We start from the raw sequence: 22859 nt of genomic DNA on the forward strand, positions 1-22859 counted from the left end.
CATCTCTCCCCAACCATTATCCCCACATCACACATCTCATCCCAACCATAGTCCCACATCTCACAGCTCATCCCAACCATAATCCCCACATCTCACAGTGCACCCCAACCATAATCCCCACATCTCGCAGTTCACCCCAAACATAATCCCCAGATCTCACAGCAATCCCAACCATATCCCCACATCTCACAGTTCACCCCAACCATAACCCCCACATCTCTCAGCTCTTCTCAACCATAATCCCCACATCTCACAGCTCATCCCAACCATAATCCCCACATCTCACAGCTCACCCCAACCATAATCCCCATATCTCGGAGCTCACCCCAACCATAATCCCCATATCTCACAGCTCACCCCAACCATAATCCCCATATCTCGGAGCTCAGCGCAACCATAATCACCACATCTCACAGCTCACCCCAACCATAATCCCGACATCTAACAGTGCACCCCAACCATAATCCCCACATCTCACAGTTCACCCCAACCATAATCCCCACATCTCACAGTGCACCCCAACCATAATCCCCACATCTCGCAGCTCATCCCAACCATAATCCCTACCTCACAGTTCACGACAACCATAATCCCCACATCTCACAGTTCAACCCAACCATAACCCCCACATCTCACAGTTCACCCCAACCATAATCACCATATCTCACAGCTCATCCCAACCATAATCCCCACATCTCACAGCTCATCCCAACCATAATCCCCACATCTCACAGTTCACCCCAACCATAATCCCCACATCTCACAGCTCACCCCAACCATAATCCCCACATCTCACATCTCACCCCAACCATTATCCCCACATCTCACAGCTCATCCCAACCATAGTCCCACATCTCACAGTTCACCCCAACCATAATCCCCACATCTCACAACTCATCCCAACCATAATCCCCACATCTCACAACTCATCCCAACCATAATCCCCACATCTCACTGTTCATCCCAACCATAATCCCCAAGTCTCACAATTAACCCCAACCATAATCCCCACATCTCACAACTCATCCCAACCATAATCCCTACATCTCACAGTTCACCCCAACCATAATCCCTACATCTCACAGTTCACCCCAACCATAATCCCCACATCTCACAGCTCATCCCAACCCTAATCCCCACATCTCACAGCTCATCCCAACCATAATCCCCACATCTCACAGTTCACCCCAACCATAATCCCCACATCTCACAGCTCACCCCAACCATAACCCCACATCTCACATCTCACCCCAACCATTATCCCCACATCTCACAGCTCATCCCAACCATAGTCCCACATCTCACATTTCACCCCAACCATAATCCCCACATCTCAGAACTCATCCCAACCATAATCCCCACATCTCACAACTCATCCCAACCATAATCCCCACATCTCACAGTTCATCCCAACCATAATCCCCACGTCTCACAATTATCCCCAACCATAATCCCCACATCTCACAACTCATCCCAACCATATTCCCCACATCTCAGACTTCATCCCAACCATAATCCCCACATCCCACAGCTCATCCCAACAATAATCGCCACATTTCACAGTTCACCCCAACCATAATCCCCACATCTCACAGCTCACCCCAACCATAATCCCCATATCACGGAGCTCAGACCAACCATTATCACCACATCTCACAGCTCACCCCAAACATAATCCCGACATCTAACAGTGCACCCCAACCATAATCCCCACATCTCACAGTTCACCCCAACCATAATCCCCACATCTCACAGTTCACGCCAACCATAATCCCGACATCTCACAGTTCACCCCAACCATAATACCCACATCTCACATTTCACCGCAACCATAATCCCCACATCTCACAGCTCATCCCAACCATAATCCCCACATCTCACAGTTCACCCCAACCATAATCCCCACATCTCACAGCTCACCCCAACCATAATCCCCACATCTCACATCTCTCCCCAACCATTATCCCCACATCACACATCTCATCCCAACCATAGTCCCACATCTGACAGCTCATCCCAACGATAATCCCCACATCTCACAGTGCACCCCAACCATAATCCCCACATCTCGCAGTTCACCCCAAACATAATCCCCAGATCTCACAGCAATCCCAACCATATCCCCACATCTCACAGTTCACCCCAACTATAACCCCCACATCTCTCAGCTCTTCTCAACCATATTCCCCACATCTCACAGCTCATCCCAACCATAGTCCCCACATCTCACAGCTCACCCCAACCATAATCCCCATATCTCGGAGCTCACCCCAACCATAATCCCCATATCTCACAGCTCACCCCAACCATAATCCCCATATCTCGGAGCTCAGCCCAACCATAATCACCACATCTCACAGCTCACCCCAACCATAATCCCGACATCTAACAGTGCACCCTAACCAATATCCCCACATCTCACAGTTCACCCCAACCATAATCCCCACATCTCACAGTGCACCCCAACCATAATCCCCACATCTCGCAGCTCATCCCAACCATAATCCCTACCTCACAGTTCACGCCAAACATAATCCCCACATCTCACAGTTCAACCCAACCATAACCCCCACATCTCACAGTTCACCTCAACCATAATCCCCATATCTCACAGCTCATCCCAACCATAATCCCCACATCTCACAGCTCATCCCAACCATAATCCCCACATCTCACAGTTCACCCCAACCATAATCCCCACATCTCACAGCTCACCCCAACCATAATCCCCACATCTCACATCTCACCCCAACCATTATCCCCACATCTCACAGCTCATCCAAACCATAGTCCCACATCTCACAGTTCACCCCAACCATAATCCCCACATCTCACAACTCATCCCAACCATAATCCCCACATCTCACAACTCATCCCAACCATAATCCCCACATCTCACTGTTCATCCCAACCATAATCCCCAAGTCTCACAATTAACCCCAACCATAATCCCCACATCTCACAACTCATCCCAACCATAATCCCTACATCTCACAGTTCACCCCAACCATAATCCCTACATCTCACAGTTCACCCCAACCATAATCCCCACATCTCACAGCTCATCCCAACCATAATCCCCACATCTCACAGCTCATCCCAACCATAATCCCCACATCTCACAGTTCACCCCAACCATAATCCCCACATCTCACAGCTCACCCCAACCATAACCCCACATCTCACATCTCACCCCAACCATTATCCCCACATCTCACAGCTCATCCCAACCATAGTCCCACATCTCACATTTCACCCCAACCAGAATCCCCACATCTCAGAACTCATCCCAACCATAATCCCCACATCTCACAACTCATCCCAACCATAATCCCCACATCTCACAGTTCATCCCAACCATAATCCCCACGTCTCACAATTATCCCCAACCATAATCCCCACATCTCACAGCTCATCCCAACCATATTCCCCACATCTCAGACTTCATCCCAAGCATAATCCCCACATCTCACAGTTCACCCCAAACATAATCCCCAGATCTCCCAGTAATCGCAACCATAATCCCCACATCTCACAGTTCACCCCAACCATAACCCCCACATCTCACAGTTCACCCCAACCATAATCCCCACATCTCACAGTTCACCGCAACCATATTCCCCACATCTCACAGTTCATCCCATCCATAATCCCCACATCTCACAGCTCATCTCAACCATAATCCCAACATCTCACAGTTCAACCCAACCATAATCCCCACATCTCAGATCTCACCCCACCCATAATCCCCACATCTCACAGCTCACGCCAACCATAATCCCCACATCTAACAGTGCACCCCAAACATAATCCCCACATCTCACAGTTCACCCCAACCATGACTCCCACATCTCACAGTTCACCCAACCATAATCCCAACATCTCACAGTTCACCCCAACCATAATCCCCACATCTCACATTTCACCCCAACCATAATCCCCACATCTCACAGTTCACCCCAACCATAATCCCCAGATCTCCCAGTAATCCCAACCATAATCCCTACATCTCACAGTTCACCCCAACCATAATCCCTACATCTCACAGTTCACCCCAACCATAATCCCCACATCTCACAGCTCATCCCAACCATAATCCCCACATCTCACAGCTCATCCCAACCATAATCCCCACATCTCACAGTTCACCCCAACCATAATCCCCACATCTCACAGCTCACCCCAACCATAACCCCACATCTCACATCTCACCCCAACCATTATCCCCACATCTCACAGCTCATTCCAACCATAGTCCCACATCTCACATTTCACCCCAACCATAATCCCCACATCTCAGAACTCATCCCAACCATAATCCCCACATCTCACAACTCATCCCAACCATAATCCCCACATCTCACAGTTCATCCCAACCATAATCCCCACGTCTCACAATTATCCCCAACCATAATCCCCACATCTCACAACTCATCCCAACCATATTCCCCACATCTCAGACTTCATCCCAAGCATAATCCCCACATCTCACAGTTCACCCCAAACATAATCCCCAGATCTCCCAGTAATCCCAACCATAATCCCCACATCTCACAGTTCACCCCAACCATAACCCCCACATCTCACAGTTCACCCCAACCATAATCCCCACATCTCACAGTTCACCGCAACCATATTCCCCACATCTCACAGTTCATCCCAACCATAATCCCCACATCTCACAGCTCATCTCAACCATAATCCCAACATCTCACAGTTCAACCCAACCATAATCCCCACATCTCAGATCTCACCCCACCCATAATCCCCACATCTCACAGCTCACGCCAACCATAATCCCCACATCTAACAGTGCACCCCAAACATAATCCCCACATCTCACAGTTCACCCCAACCATGACTCCCACATCTCACAGTTCACCCAACCATAATCCCAACATCTCACATTTCACCCCAACCATAATCCCCACATCTCACATTTCACCCCAACCATAATCCCCACATCTCACAGTTCACCCCAACCATAATCCCCACATCTCACAGCTCACCCCAACCATAATCCCCATATCTCGGTGCTCACCCCAACCATAATCACCACATCTCACAGCTCACCCCAACCATAATCCCGACATCTAACAGTGCACCCCAACCATAATCCCCACATCTCACAGTTCACCCCAACCATAATCCCCACATCTCACAGTTCACCCCAACCATAATCCCCACATCTCACATTTCACCCCAACCATAATCCCCACATCTCACAGCTCATCCGAACCATAATCCCCACATCTCACAGTTCACCCCAACCATAATCCCCACATCTCACAGCTGACCCCAACCATAATCCCCATATCTCGGTGCTCACCCCAACCAAATCACCACATCTCACAGCTCACCCCAACCATAATCCCGACATCTAACAGTGCACCCCAAACATAATCCTCACATCTCACAGTTCACCCCAACCATAATCCCCACATCTCACAGTTCACCCCAACCATAATCCCCACATCTCACAGTTCACCCCAACCATAATCCCCACATCTCACATCTCGCCCCAAACATTCTCCCCACATCTCACAGCTCATCCCAACCATAATCCCCACATCTCACAGTTCACCCCAACCATAATCCCCACATCTCACAGCTCATCCCAACCATAATCCCCACATCTCACAGCTCATCCCAACCATAATCCCCACATCTCACAGTTCACCCCAACCATAATCCCCACATCTCACAGCTCACCCCAACCATAACCCCACATCTCACATCTCACCCCAACCATTATCCCCACATCTCACAGCTCATCCCAACCATAGTCCCACATCTCACATTTCACCCCAACCATAATCCCCACATCTCAGAACTCATCCCAACCATAATCCCCACATCTCACAACTCATCCCAACCATAATCCCCACATCTCACAGTTCATCCCAACCATAATCCCCACGTCTCACAATTATCCCCAACCATAATCCCCACATCTCACAGCTCATCCCAACCATATTCCCCACATCTCAGACTTCATCCCAAGCATAATCCCCACATCTCACAGTTCACCCCAAACATAATCCCCAGATCTCCCAGTAATCGCAACCATAATCCCCACATCTCACAGTTCACCCCAACCATAACCCCCACATCTCACAGTTCACCCCAACCATAATCCCCACATCTCACAGTTCACCGCAACCATATTCCCCACATCTCACAGTTCATCCCAACCATAATCCCCACATCTCACAGCTCATCTCAACCATAATCCCAACATCTCACAGTTCAACCCAACCATAATCCCCACATCTCAGATCTCACCCCACCCATAATCCCCACATCTCACAGCTCACGCCAACCATAATCCCCACATCTAACAGTGCACCCAAACATAATCCCCACATCTCACAGTTCACCCCAACCATGACTCCCACATCTCACAGTTCACTCAACCATAATCCCAACATCTCACAGTTCACCCCAACCATAATCCCCACATCTCACATTTCACCCCAACCATAATCCCCACATCTCACAGTTCACCCCAACCATAATCCCCAGATCTCCCAGTAATCCCAACCATAATCCCTACATCTCACAGTTCACCCCAACCATAATCCCTACATCTCACAGTTCACCCCAACCATAATCCCCACATCTCACAGCTCATCCCAACCATAATCCCCACATTTCACAGCTCATCCCAACCATAATCCCCACATCTCACAGTTCACCCCAACCATAATCCCCACATCTCACAGCTCACCCCAACCATAACCCCACATCTCACATCTCACCCCAACCATTATCCCCACATCTCACAGCTCATCCCAACCATAGTCCCACATCTCACATTTCACCCCAACCATAATCCCCACATCTCAGAACTCATCCCAACCATAATCCCCACATCTCACAACTCATCCCAACCATAATCCCCACATCTCACAGTTCATCCCAACCATAATCCCCACGTCTCACAATTATCCCCAACCATAATCCCCACATCTCACAACTCATCCCAAACATATTCCCCACATCTCAGACTTCATCCCAAGCATAATCCCCACATCTCACAGTTCACCCCAAACATAATCCCCAGATCTCCCAGTAATCCCAACCATAATCCCCACATCTCACAGTTCACCCCAACCATAACCCCCACATCTCACAGTTCACCCCAACCATAATCCCCACATCTCACAGTTCACCGCAACCATATTCCCCACATCTCACAGTTCATCCCAACCATAATCCCCACATCTCACAGCTCATCTCAACCATAATCCCAACAGCTCACAGTTCAACCCAACCATAATCCCCACATCTCAGATCTCACCCCACCCATAATCCCCACATCTCACAGCTCACGCCAACCATAATCCCCACATCAAACAGTGCACCCCAAACATAATCCCCACATCTCACAGTTCACCCCAACCATGACTCCCACATCTCACAGTTCACCCAACCATAATCCCAACATCTCACAGTTCACCCCAACCATAATCCCCACATCTCACAGTTCACCCCAACCATAATCCCCACATCTCACAGCTCACCCCAACCATAATCCCCATATCTCGGTGCTCACCCCAACCATAATCACCACATCTCACAGCTCACCCCAACCATAATCCCGACATCTAACAGTGCACCCCAACCATAATCCCCACATCTCACAGTTCACCCCAACCATAATCCCCACATCTCACAGTTCACCCCAACCATAATCCCCACATCTCACATTTCACCCCAACCATAATCCCCACATCTCACAGCTCATCCGAACCATAATCCCCACATCTCACAGTTCACCCCAACCATAATCCCCACATCTCACAGCTGACCCCAACCATAATCCCCATATCTCGGTGCTCACCCCAACCAAATCACCACATCTCACAGCTCACCCCAACCATAATCCCGACATCTAACAGTGCACCACAAACATAATCCTCACATCTCACAGTTCACCCCAACCATAATCCCCACATCTCACAGTTCACCCCAACCATAATCCCCACATCTCACAGTTCACCCCAACCATAATCCCCACATCTCACATCTCGCCCCAAACATTCTCCCCACATCTCACAGCTCATCCCAACCATAATCCCCACATCTCACAGTTCATCCCAACCATAATCCCCACGTATCACAATTAACCCCAACCATAATCCCCACATCTCCCAACTCATCCCAACCATAATCCCCACTTCTCAGACTTCATCCCAAGCATAATCCCCACATCTCACAGTTCACCCCAAACATAATCCCCAGATCTCACAGCAATCCCAACCATAATCCCCATATCTATCGGTGCAACCCAACCATAATCCCCACATCTCACAGTTCACCCCAACCATAATCCCCACATCTCACAGTTCACCCCAACCATAATCCCCACATCTCACAGTTCATCCCAACCATAATCCCCACATCTCACAGCTCATCTCAACCATAATCCCCACATCTCACTGTTCAACCCAACCATAATCCCCACATCTCAGATCTCACCCCAACCATAATCCCCACATCTCACAGTTCACGCCAACCATAATCCCCACATCTCACAGTTCACCCCAACCATAATACCCACATCTCACATTTCACCGCAAACATAATCCCCACATCTCACAGCTCATCCCAACCATAATCCCCACATCTCACAGTTCACCCCAACCATAATCCCCACATCTCACAGCTCACCCCAACCATAATCCCCACATCTCACATCTCTCCCCAACCATTATCCCCACATCACACATCTCATCCCAACCATAGTCCCACATCTCACAGCTCATCCCAACCATAATCCCCACATCTCACAGTGCACCCCAACCATAATCCCCACATCTCGCAGTTCACCCCAAACATAATCCCCAGATCTCACAGCAATCCCAACCATAATCCCCACATCTCACAGTTCACCCCAACTATAACCCCCACATCTCTCAGCTCTTCTCAACCATAATCCCCACATCTCACAGCTCATCCCAACCATAATCCCCACATCTCACAGTGCACCCCAACCATAATCCCCACATCTCACAGCTCACCCCAACCATAATCCCCATATCTCGGAGCTCACCCCAACCATAATCCCCATATCTCACAGCTCACCCCAACCATAATCCCCATAGCTCGGAGCTCAGCCCAACCATAATCACCACATCTCACAGCTCACCCCAACCATAATCCCGACATCTAACAGTGCACCCCAACCATAATCCCCACATCTCACAGTTCACCCCAACCATAATCCCCACATCTCACAGTGCACCCCAACCATAATCCCCACATCTCGCAGCTCATCCCAACCATAATCCCTACCTCACAGTTCACGCCAACCATAATCCCCACATCTCACAGTTCAACCCAACCATAACCCCCACATCTCACAGTTCACCCCAACCATAATCCCCATATCTCACAGCTCATCCCAACCATAATCCCCACATCTCACAGCTCATCCCAACCATAATCCCCACATCTCACAGTTCACCCCAACCATAATCCCCACATCTCACAGCTCACCCCAACCATAATCCCCACATCTCACATCTCACCCCAACCATTATCCCCACATCTCACAGCTGATCCCAACCATAGTCCCACATCTCACAGTTCACCCCAACCATAATCCCCACATCTCACAACTCATCCCAACCATAATCCCCACATCTCACAACTCATCCCAACCATAATCCCCACATCTCACAGTTCATCCCAACCATAATCCCCACGTCTCACAATTAACCCCAACCATAATCCCCACATCTCACAACTCATCCCAACCATAATCCCTACATCTCACAGTTCACCCCAACCATAATCCCTACATCTCACAGTTCACCCCAACCATAATCCCCACATCTCACAGCTCATCCCAACCATAATCCCCACATCTCACAGCTCATCCCAACCATAATCCCCACATCTCACAGTTCACCCCAACCATAATCCCCACATCTCACAGCTCACCCCAACCATAACCCCACATCTCACAGCTCACCCCAACCATAACCCCACATCTCACATCTCATCCCAACCATAATCCCCACATCTCACAGTTCATCCCAACCATCATCCCCACGTATCACAATTAACCCCAACCATAATCCCCACATCTCCCAACTCATCCCAACCATAATCCCCACATCTCAGACTTCATCCCAAGCATAATCCCCACATCTCACAGTTCACCCCAAACATAATCCCCAGATCTCACAGCAATCCCAACCATAATCCCCATATCTATCGGTGCAACCCAACCATAATCCCCACATCTCACAGTTCACCCCAACCATAATCATCACATCTCACAGTTCACCCCAACCATAATCCCCACATCTCACAGTTCATCCCAACCATAATCCCCACATCTCACAGCTCATCTCAACCATAATCCCCACATCTCACTGTTCAACCCAACCATAATCCCCACATCTCAGATCTCACCCCACCCATAATCCCCACATCTCACAGTTCACCCCAACCATGACTCCCACATCTCACAGTTCACCCCAACCATAATCCCCACATCTCACAGTTCACCCCAACCATAATCCCCACATCTCACATTTCACCCCAACCATAATCCCCACATCCCACAGCTCATCCCAACCATAATCGCCACATTTCACAGTTCACCCCAACCATAATCCCCACATCTCACAGCTCACCCCAACCATAATCCCCATATCTCGGAGCTCAGCCCAACCATAATCACCACATCTCACAGCTCACCCCAACCATAATCCCGACATCTAACAGTGCACCCCAACCATAATCCCCACATCTCACAGTTCACCCCAACCATAATCCCCACATCTGACAGTTCACGCCAACCATAATCCCCACATCTCACAGTTCACCCCAACCATAATACCCACATCTCACATTTCACCGCAACCATAATCCCCACATCTCAAAGCTCATCCCAACCATAATCCCCACATCTCACAGTTCACCCCAACCATAATCCCCACATCTCACAGCTCACCCCAACCATAATCCCCACATCTCACATCTCTCCCCAACCATTATCCCCACATCACACATCTCATCCCAACCATAGTCCCACATCTCACAGCTCATCCCAACCATAATCCCCACATCTCACAGTGCACCCCAACCATAATCCCCACATCTCGCGGTTCACCCCAAACATAATCCCCAGATCTCACAGCAATCCCAACCATAATCCCCACATCTCACAGTTCACCCCAACTATAACCCCCACATCTCTCAGCTCTTCTCAACCATAATCCCCACATCTCACAGCTCATCCCAACCATAATCCCCACATCTCACAGTGCACCCCAACCATAATCCCCACATCTCACAGCTCACCCCAACCATAATCCCCATATCTCGGAGCTCACCCCAACCATAATCCCCATATCTCACAGCTCACCCCAACCATAATCCCCATATCTCGGAGCTCAGCCCAACCATAATCACCACATCTCACAGTGCACCCCAACCATAATCCCGACATCTAACAGTGCACCCCAACCATAATCCCCACATCTCACAGTTCACCCCAACCATAATCCCCACATCTCACAGTGCACCCCAACCATAATCCCCACATCTCGCAGCTCATCCCAACCATAATCCCTACCTCACAGTTCACGCCAACCATAATCCCCACATCTCACAGTTCAACCCAACCATAACCCCCACATCTCACAGTTCACCCCAACCATAATCCCCATATCTCACAGCTCATCCCAACCATAATCCCCACATCTCACAGCTCATCCCAACCATAATCCCCACATCTCACAGTTCACCCCAACCATAATCCCCACATCTCACAGCTCACCCCAACCATAATCCCCACATCTCACATCTCACCCCAACCATTATCCCCACATCTCACAGCTCATCCCAACCATAGTCCCACATCTCACAGTTCACCCCAACCATAATCCCCACATCTCACAACTCATCCCAACCATAATCCCCACATCTCACAACTCATCCCAACCATAATCCCCACATCTCACAGTTCATCCCAACCATAATCCCCACATCTCACAGTTCATCCCAACCATAATCCCGACATCTAACAGTGCACCCCAACCATAATCCCCACATCTCACAGTTCACCCCAACCATAATCCCCACATCTCACAGTGCACCCCAACCATAATCCCCACATCTCGCAGCTCATCCCAACCATAATCCCTACCTCACAGTTCACGCCAACCATAATCCCCACATCTCACAGTTCAACCCAACCATAACCCCCACATCTCACAGTTCACCCCAACCATAATCCCCATATCTCACAGCTCATCCCAACCATAATCCCCACATCTCACAGCTCATCCCAACCATAATCCCCACATCTCACAGTTCACCCCAACCATAATCCCCACATCTCACAGCTCACCCCAACCATAATCCCCACATCTCACATCTCACCCCAACCATTATCCCCACATCTCACAGCTCATCCCAACCATAGTCCCACATCTCACAGTTCACCCCAACCATAATCCCCACATCTCACAACTCATCCCAACCATAATCCCCACATCTCACAACTCATCCCAACCATAATCCCCACATCTCACAGTTCATCCCAACCATAATCCCGACATCTAACAGTGCACCCCAACCATAATCCCCACATCTCACAGTTCATCCCAACCATAATCCCCACGTCTCACAATTAACCCCAACCATAATCCCCACGTCTCCCAACTCATCCCAACCATAATCCCCACATCTCAGACTTCATCCCAAGCATAATCCCCACATCTCACAGTTCACCCCAAACATAATCCCCAGATCTCACAGCAATCCCAACCATAATCCCCACATCTATCGGTGCAACCCAACCATAATCCCCACATCTCACAGTTCACCCCAACCATAATCCCCACATCTCACAGTTCACCCCAACCATAATCCCCACATCTCACAGTTCACCCCAACCATGACTCCCACATCTCACAGTTCACCCAACCATAATCCCCACATCTCACAGTTCACCCCAACCATAATCCCCACATCTCACATTTCACCCCAACCATAATCCCCACATCTCACAGCTCATCCCAACCATAATCCCCACATCTCACAGTTCACCCCAACCATAATCCCCACATCTCACAGCTGACCCCAACCATAATCCCCATATCTCGGTGCTCACCCCAACCAAATCACCACATCTCACAGCTCACCCCAACCATAATCCCGACATCTAACAGTGCACCCCAACCATAATCCCCACATCTCACAGTTCACCCCAACCATAATCCCCACATCTCACAGTTCACCCCAACCATAATCCCCACATCTCACAGTTCACCCCAACCATAATCCCCAGATCTCACATCTCACCCCAAACATTCTCCCCACATCTCACAGCTCATCCCAACCATAATCCCCACATCTCACAGTTCATCCCAACCATAATCCCCACGTATCACAATTAACCCCAACCATAATCCCCAAATCTCCCAACTCATCCCAACCATAATCCCCACATCTCAGACTTCATCCCAAGCATAATCCCCACATCTCACAGTTCACCCCAAACATAATCCCCAGATCTCACAGCAATCCCAACCATAATCCCCATATCTATCGGTGCAACCCAACCATAATCCCCACATCTCACAGTTCACCCCAACCATAATCCCCACATCTCACAGTTCACCCCAACCATAATCCCCACATCTCACAGTTCACCGCAACCATATTCCCCACATCTCACAGTTCATCCCAACCATAATCCCCACATCTCACAGCTCATCTCAACCATAATCCCCACATCTCACTGTTCAACCGAACCATAATCCCCACATCTCAGATCTCACCCCACCCATAATTACCACATCTCACAGTTCACCCCAACCATGACTCCCACATCTCACAGTTCACCCCAACCATAATCCCCACATCTCACAGTTCACCCCAACCATCATCCCCACATCTCACATTTCACCCCAACCATAATCCCCACATCCCACAGCTCATCCCAACCATAATCGCCACATTTCACAGTTCACCCCAACCATAATCCCCACATCTCACAGCTCACCCCAACCATAATCCCCATATCTCGGAGCTCAGCCCAACCATAATCACCACATCTCACAGCTCACCCCAACCATAATCCCGACATCTAACAGTGGACCCCAACCATAATCCCCACATCTCACAGTTCACCCCAACCATAATCCCCACATCTCACAGTTCACGCCAACCATAATCCCCACATCTCACAGTTCACCCCAACCATAATACCCACATCTCACATTTTACCGCAACCATAATCCCCACATCTCACAGTTCATCCCAACCATAATCCCCACATCTCACAGTTCACCCCAACCATAATCCCCACATCTCACAGCTCACCCCAATCATAATCCCCACATCTCACATCTCTCCCCAACCATTATCCCCACATCACACATCTCATCCCAACCATAGTCCCACATCTCACAGCTCATCCCAACCATAATCCCCACATCTCACAGTGCACCCCAACCATAATCCCCACATCTCGCAGTTCACCCCAAACATAATCACCAGATCTCACAGCAATCCCAACCATAATCCCCACATCTCACAGTTCACCCCAACTATAACCCCCACATCTCTCAGCTCTTCTCAACCATAATCCCCACATCTCACAGCTCATCCTAACCATAATCCCCACATCTCACAGTGCACCCCAACCATAATCCCCACATCTCACAGCTCACCCCAACCATAATCCCCATATCTCGGAGCTCACCCCAACCATAATCCCCATATCTCACAGCTCACCCCAACCATAATCCCCATATCTCGGAGCTCAGCCCAACCATAATCACCACATCTCACAGCTCACCCCAACCATAATCCCGACATCTAACAGTGCACCCCAACCATAATCCCCACATCTCACAGTTCACCCCAACCATAATCCCCACATCTCACAGTGCACCCCAACCATAATCCCCACATCTCGCAGCTCATCCCAACCATAATCCCTACCTCACAGTTCACGCCAACCATAATCCCCACATCTCACAGTTCAACCCAACCATAACCCCCACATCTCACAGTTCACCGCAACCATAATCCCCATATCTCACAGCTCATCCCAACCATAATCCCCACATCTCACAGCTCATCCCAACCATAATCCCCACATCTCACAGTTCACCCCAACCATAATCCCCACATCTCACAGCTCACCCCAACCATAATCCCCACATCTCACATCTCACCCCAACCATTATCCCCACATCTCACAGCTCATCCCAACCATAGTCCCACATCTCACAGTTCACCCCAACCATAATCCCCACATCTCACAACTCATCCCAACCATAATCCCCACATCTCACAACTCATCCCAACCATAATCCCCACATCTCACAGTTCATCCCAACCATAATCCCCACGTCTCACAATTAACCCCAACCATAATCCCCACATCTCAGAACTCATCCCAACCATAATCCCTACATCTCACAGTTCACCCCAACCATAATCCCTACATCTCACAGTACACCCCAAACATAATCCCCACATCTCACAGCTCATCCCAACCATAATCCCCACATCTCACAGCTCATCCCAACCATAATCCCCACATCTCACAGTTCACCCCAACCATAATCCCCACATCTCACAGCTCACCCCAACCATAACCCCACATCTCACATCTGACCCCAAACATTATCCCGACATCTCACAGCTCATCCCAACCATAGTCCCACATCTCACATTTCACCCCAACCATAATCCCCACATCTCACAACTCATCCCAACCATATTCCCCACATCTCAGACTTCATCCCAACCATAATCCCCACATCTCACAGTTCACCCCAAACATAATCCCCAGATCTCCCAGTAATCCCAACCATAATCCCCACATCTCACAGTTCACCCCAACCATAATCCCCACATCTCACAGCTCACCCCAACCATAATCCCCACATCTCACATCTCACCCCAACCATTATCCCCACATCTCACAGCTCATCCCAACCATAGTCCCACATCTCACAGTTCACCCCAACCATAATCCCCACATCTCACAACTCATCCCAACCATAATCCCCAAATCTCACAACTCATCCCAACCATAATCCCCACATCTCACAGTTCATCCCAACCATAATCCCCACGTCTCACAATTAACCCCAACCATAATCCCCACATCTCAGAACTCATCCCAACCATAATCCCTACATCTCACAGTTCACCCCAACCATAATCCCTACATCTCACAGTACACCCCAAACATAATCCCCACATCTCACAGCTCATCCCAACCATAATCCCCACATCTCACAGCTCATGCCAACCATAATCCCCACATCTCACAGTTCACCCCAACCATAATCCCCACATCTCACAGCTCACCCCAACCATAACCCCACATCTCACATCTCACCCCAAACATTATCCCGACATCTCACAGTTCATCCCAACCATAGTCCCACATCTCACATTTCACCCCAACCATAATCCCCACATCTCAGAACTCATCCCAACCATAATCCCCACATCTCACAACTCATCCCAACCATAATCCCCACATCTCACAGTTCATCCCAACCATAATCCCCACGTCTCACAATTATCCCCAACCATAATCCCCACATCTCACAACTCATCCCAACCATATTCCCCACATCTCAAACTTCATCCCAAGCATAATCCCCACATCTCACAGTTCACCCCAAACATAATCCCCAGATCTCCCAGTGATCCCAACCATAATCCCCACATCTCACAGTTCACCCCAACCATAACCCCCACATCTCACAGTTCACCCCAACCATAATCCCCACATCTCACAGTTCACCGCAACCATATTCCCCACATCTCACAGTTCATCCCAACCATAATCCCCACATCTCACAGCTCATCTCAACCATAATCCCAACATTTCACAGTTCAACCCAACCATAATCCCCACATCTCAGATCTCACCCCACCCATAATCCCCACATCTCACAGCTCACGCCAACCATAATCCCCACATCTAACAGTGCACCCCAAACATAATCCCCACATCTCACAGTTCACCCCAACCATGACTCCCACATCTCACAGTTCACCCAACCATAATCCCAACATCTCACAGTTCACCCCAACCATAATCCCCACATCTCACATTTCACCCCAACCATAATCCCCACATCTCACAGCTCATCCCAACCATAATCCCCACATCTCACAGTTCACCCCAACCATAAACCCCACATCTCACAGTTCACCCCAACCATAATCCCCACATCTCACAGTTCACCCCAACCATAATCCCCACATCTCACATCTCACCTCAAACATTCTCCCCACATCTCACAGCTCATCCCAACCATAATCCCCACATCTCACAGTTCATCCCAACCATAATCCCCACGTATCACAATTAACCCCAACCATAATCCCCACATCTCCCAACTCATCCCAACCATAATCCCCACATCTCAGACTTCATCCCAAGCATAATCCCCACATCTCACAGTTCACCCCAAACATAATCCCCAGATCTCACAGCAATCCCAACCATAATCCCCACATCTCACTGTTCACCCCAACCATAATCCCCACATCTCACAGTTCATGCCAACCATAATCCACATATCTCACAGTTCACCGCAACCATATTCCCCACATCTCACAGTTCATCCCAACCATAATCCCCACATCTCACAGCTCATCTCAACCATAATCCCCACATCTCACTGTTCAACCCAACCATAATCCCCACATCTCAGATCTCACCCCACCCATAATCCCCACATCTCACAGTTCACCCCAACTATGACTCCCACATCTCACAGTTCACCCCAACCATAATCCCCACATCTCACAGTTCACCCCAACCATAATCCCCACATCTCACAGTTCACCCCAACCATAATCCCCACATCTCACATTTCACCCCAACCATAATCCCCACATCCCACAGCTCATCCCAACCATAATCGCCACATTTCACAGTTCACCCCAACCATAATCCCCACATCTCACAGCTCACCCCAACCATAATCCCCATATCTCGGAGCTCAGCCCAACCATAATCACCACATCTCACAGCTCACCCCAACCATAATCCCGACATCTAACAGTGCACCCCAACCATAATCCCCACATCTCACAGTTCACCCCAACCATAATCCCCACATCTCACAGTTCACGCCAACCATAATCCCCACATCTCACAGTTCACCCCAACCATCATACCCACATCTCACATTTCACCGCAACCATAATCCCCACATCTCACAGCTCATCCCAACCATAATCCCCGCATCTCACAGTTCACCCCAACCATAATCCCCACATCTCACAGCTCACCCCAACCATAATCCCCACATCTCACATCTCTCCCCAACCATTATCCCCACATCACACATCTCATCCCAAACATAGTCCCACATCTCACAGCTCATCCCAACCATAATCCCCACATCTCACAGTGCACCCCAACCATAATCCCCACATCTCGCAGTTCACCCCAAACATAATCCCCAGATCTCACAGCAATCCCAACCATAATCCCCACATCTCACAGTTCACCCCAACTATAACCCCCACATCTCACAGCTCTTCTCAACCATAATCCCCACATCTCACAGCTCATCCCAACCATAATCCCCACATCTCACAGTGCACCCCAACCATAATCCCCACATCTCACAGCTCACCCCAACCATAATCCCCATATCTCGGAGCTCACCCCAACCATAATCCCCACATCTCACAGCTCACCCCAACCATAATCCCCATATCTCGGAGCCCAGCCCAACCATAATCACCACATCTCACAGCTCACCCCAACCATAATCCCGACATCTAACAGTGCACCCCAACCATAATCCCCACATCTCACAGTTCACCCCAACCATGACTCCCACATCTCACAGTTCACCCAACCATAATCCCAACATCTCACAGTTCACCCCAACCATAATCCCCACATCTCACATTTCACCCCAACCATAATCCCCACATCTCACAGCTCATCCCAACCATAATCCCCACATCTCACAGTTCACCCCAACCATAATCCCCACATCTCACAGCTTACCCCAACCATAGTCCCCATATCTCGGTGCTCACCCCAACCATGATCACCACATCTCACAGCTCACCCCAACCATAATCCCGACATCTAACAGTACACCCCAACCATAATCCCCACATCTCACAGTTCACCCCAACCATAATCCCCACATCTCACAGTTCACCCCAACCATAATCCCCACATCTCACATCTCACCCCAAACATTCTCCCCACATCTCACAGCTCATCCCAACCATAATCCCCACATCTCACAGTTCATCCCAACCATAATGCCCACATCTCAGACTTCATCCCAAGCATAATCCCCACATCTCACAGTTCACCCCAACCATAATCCCCACATCTCACATCTCACCTCAAACATTCTCCCCACATCTCACAGCTCATCCCAACCATAATCCCCACATCTCACAGTTCATCCCAACCATAATCCCCACGTATCACAATTAACCCCAACCATAATCCCCACATCTCCCAACTCATCCCAACCATAATCCCCACATCTCAGACTTCATCCCAAGCATAATCCCCACATCTCACAGTTCACCCCAAACATAATCCCCAGATCTCACAGCAATCCCAACCATAATCCCCACATCTCACTGTTCACCCCAACCATAATCCCCACATCTCACAGTTCATGCCAACCATAATCCACATATCTCACAGTTCACCGCAACCATATTCCCCACATCTCACAGTTCATCCCAACCATAATCCCCACATCTCACAGCTCATCTCAACCATAATCCCCACATCTCACTGTTCAACCCAACCATAATCCCCACATCTCAGATCTCACCCCACCCATAATCCCCACATCTCACAGTTCACCCCAACTATGACTCCCACATCTCACAGTTCACCCCAACCATAATCCCCACATCTCACAGTTCACCCCAACCATAATCCCCACATCTCACAGTTCACCCCAACCATAATCCCCACATCTCACATTTCACCCCAACCATAATCCCCACATCCCACAGCTCATCCCAACCATAATCGCCACATTTCACAGTTCACCCCAACCATAATCCCCACATCTCACAGCTCACCCCAACCATAATCCCCATATCTCGGAGCTCAGCCCAACCATAATCACCACATCTCACAGCTCACCCCAACCATAATCCCGACATCTAACAGTGCACCCCAACCATAATCCCCACATCTCACAGTTCACCCCAACCATAATCCCCACATCTCACAGTTCACGCCAACCATAATCCCCACATCTCACAGTTCACCCCAACCATAACACCCACATCTCACATTTCACCGCAACCATAATCCCCACATCTCACAGCTCATCCCAACCATAATCCCCGCATCTCACAGTTGACCCCAACCATAATCCCCACATCTCACAGTTCACCCCAACCATAATCCCCACATCTCACATCTCTCCCCAACCATTATCCCCACATCACACATCTCATCCCAAACATAGTCCCACATCTCACAGCTCATCCCAACCACAATCCCCACATATCACAGTGCACCCCAACCATAATCCCCACATCTCGCAGTTCACCCCAAACATAATCCCCAGATCTCACAGTTCACCCCAACCATAATCCCCACATCTCACATCTCACCTCAAACATTCTCCCCACATCTCACAGCTCATCCCAACCATAATCCCCACATCTCACAGTTCATCCCAACCATAATCCCCACGTATCACAATTAACCCCAACCATAATCCCCACATCTCCCAACTCATCCCAACCATAATCCCCACATCTCAGACTTCATCCCAAGCATAATCCCCACATCTCACAGTTCACCCCAAACATAATCCCCAGATCTCACAGCAATCCCAACCATAATCCCCACATCTCACTGTTCACCCCAACCATAATCCCCACATCTCACAGTTCATGCCAACCATAATCCACATATCTCACAGTTCACCGCAACCATATTCCCCACATCTCACAGTTCATCCCAACCATAATCCCCACATCTCACAGCTCATCTCAACCATAATCCCCACATCTCACTGTTCAACCCAACCATAATCCCCACATCTCAGATCTCACCCCACCCATAATCCCCACATCTCACAGTTCACCCCAACTATGACTCCCACATCTCACAGTTCACCCCAACCATAATCCCCACATCTCACAGTTCACCCCAACCATAATCCCCACATCTCACAGTTCACCCCAACCATAATCCCCACATCTCACATTTCACCCCAACCATAATCCCCACATCCCACAGCTCATCCCAACCATAATCGCCACATTTCACAGTTCACCCCAACCATAATCCCCACATCTCACAGCTCACCCCAACCATAATCCCCATATCTCGGAGCTCAGCCCAACCATAATCACCACATCTCACAGCTCACCCCAACCATAATCCCGACATCTAACAGTGCACCCCAACCATAATCCCCACATCTCACAGTTCACCCCAACCATAATCCCCACATCTCACAGTTCACGCCAACCATAATCCCCACATCTCACAGTTCACCCCAACCATCATACCCACATCTCACATTTCACCGCAACCATAATCCCCACATCTCACAGCTCATCCCAACCATAATCCCCGCATCTCACAGTTCACCCCAACCATAATCCCCACATCTCACAGCTCACCCCAACCATAATCCCCACATCTCACATCTCTCCCCAACCATTATCCCCACATCACACATCTCATCCCAAACATAGTCCCACATCTCACAGCTCATCCCAACCATAATCCCCACATCTCACAGTGCACCCCAACCATAATCCCCACATCTCGCAGTTCACCCCAAACATAATCCCCAGATCTCACAGCAATCCCAACCATAATCCCCACATCTCACAGTTCACCCCAACTATAACCCCCACATCTCACAGCTCTTCTCAACCATAATCCCCACATCTCACAGCTCATCCCAACCATAATCCCCACATCTCACAGTGCACCCCAACCATAATCCCCACATCTCACAGCTCACCCCAACCATAATCCCCATATCTCGGAGCTCACCCCAACCATAATCCCCACATCTCACAGCTCACCCCAACCATAATCCCCATATCTCGGAGCCCAGCCCAACCATAATCACCACATCTCACAGCTCACCCCAACCATAATCCCGACATCTAACAGTGCACCCCAACCATAATCCCCACATCTCACAGTTCACCCCAACCATGACTCCCACATCTCACAGTTCACCCAACCATAATCCCAACATCTCACAGTTCACCCCAACCATAATCCCCACATCTCACATTTCACCCCAACCATAATCCCCACATCTCACAGCTCATCCCAACCATAATCCCCACATCTCACAGCTCACCCCAACCATAATCCCCACATCTCACAGCTTACCCCAACCATAGTCCCCATATCTCGGTGCTCACCCCAACCATGATCACCACATCTCACAGCTCACCCCAACCATAATCCCGACATCTAACAGTACACCCCAACCATAATCCCCACATCTCACAGTTCACCCCAACCATAATCCCCACATCTCACAGTTCACCCCAACCATAATCCCCACATCTCACATCTCACCCCAAACATTCTCCCCACATCTCACAGCTCATCCCAACCATAATCCCCACATCTCACAGTTCATCCCAACCATAATGCCCACATCTCAGACTTCATCCCAAGCATAATCCCCACATCTCACAGTTCACCCCAACCATAATCCCCACATCTCACATCTCACCTCAAACATTCTCCCCACATCTCACAGCTCATCCCAACCATAATCCCCACATCTCACAGTTCATCCCAACCATAATCCCCACGTATCACAATTAACCCCAACCATAATCCCCAC

This window comes from Hemitrygon akajei, chromosome 22 (genome assembly GCF_048418815.1).
Source record: "Hemitrygon akajei chromosome 22, sHemAka1.3, whole genome shotgun sequence".
In the NCBI taxonomy this organism is placed as follows: Eukaryota; Metazoa; Chordata; class Chondrichthyes; order Myliobatiformes; family Dasyatidae; genus Hemitrygon; species Hemitrygon akajei.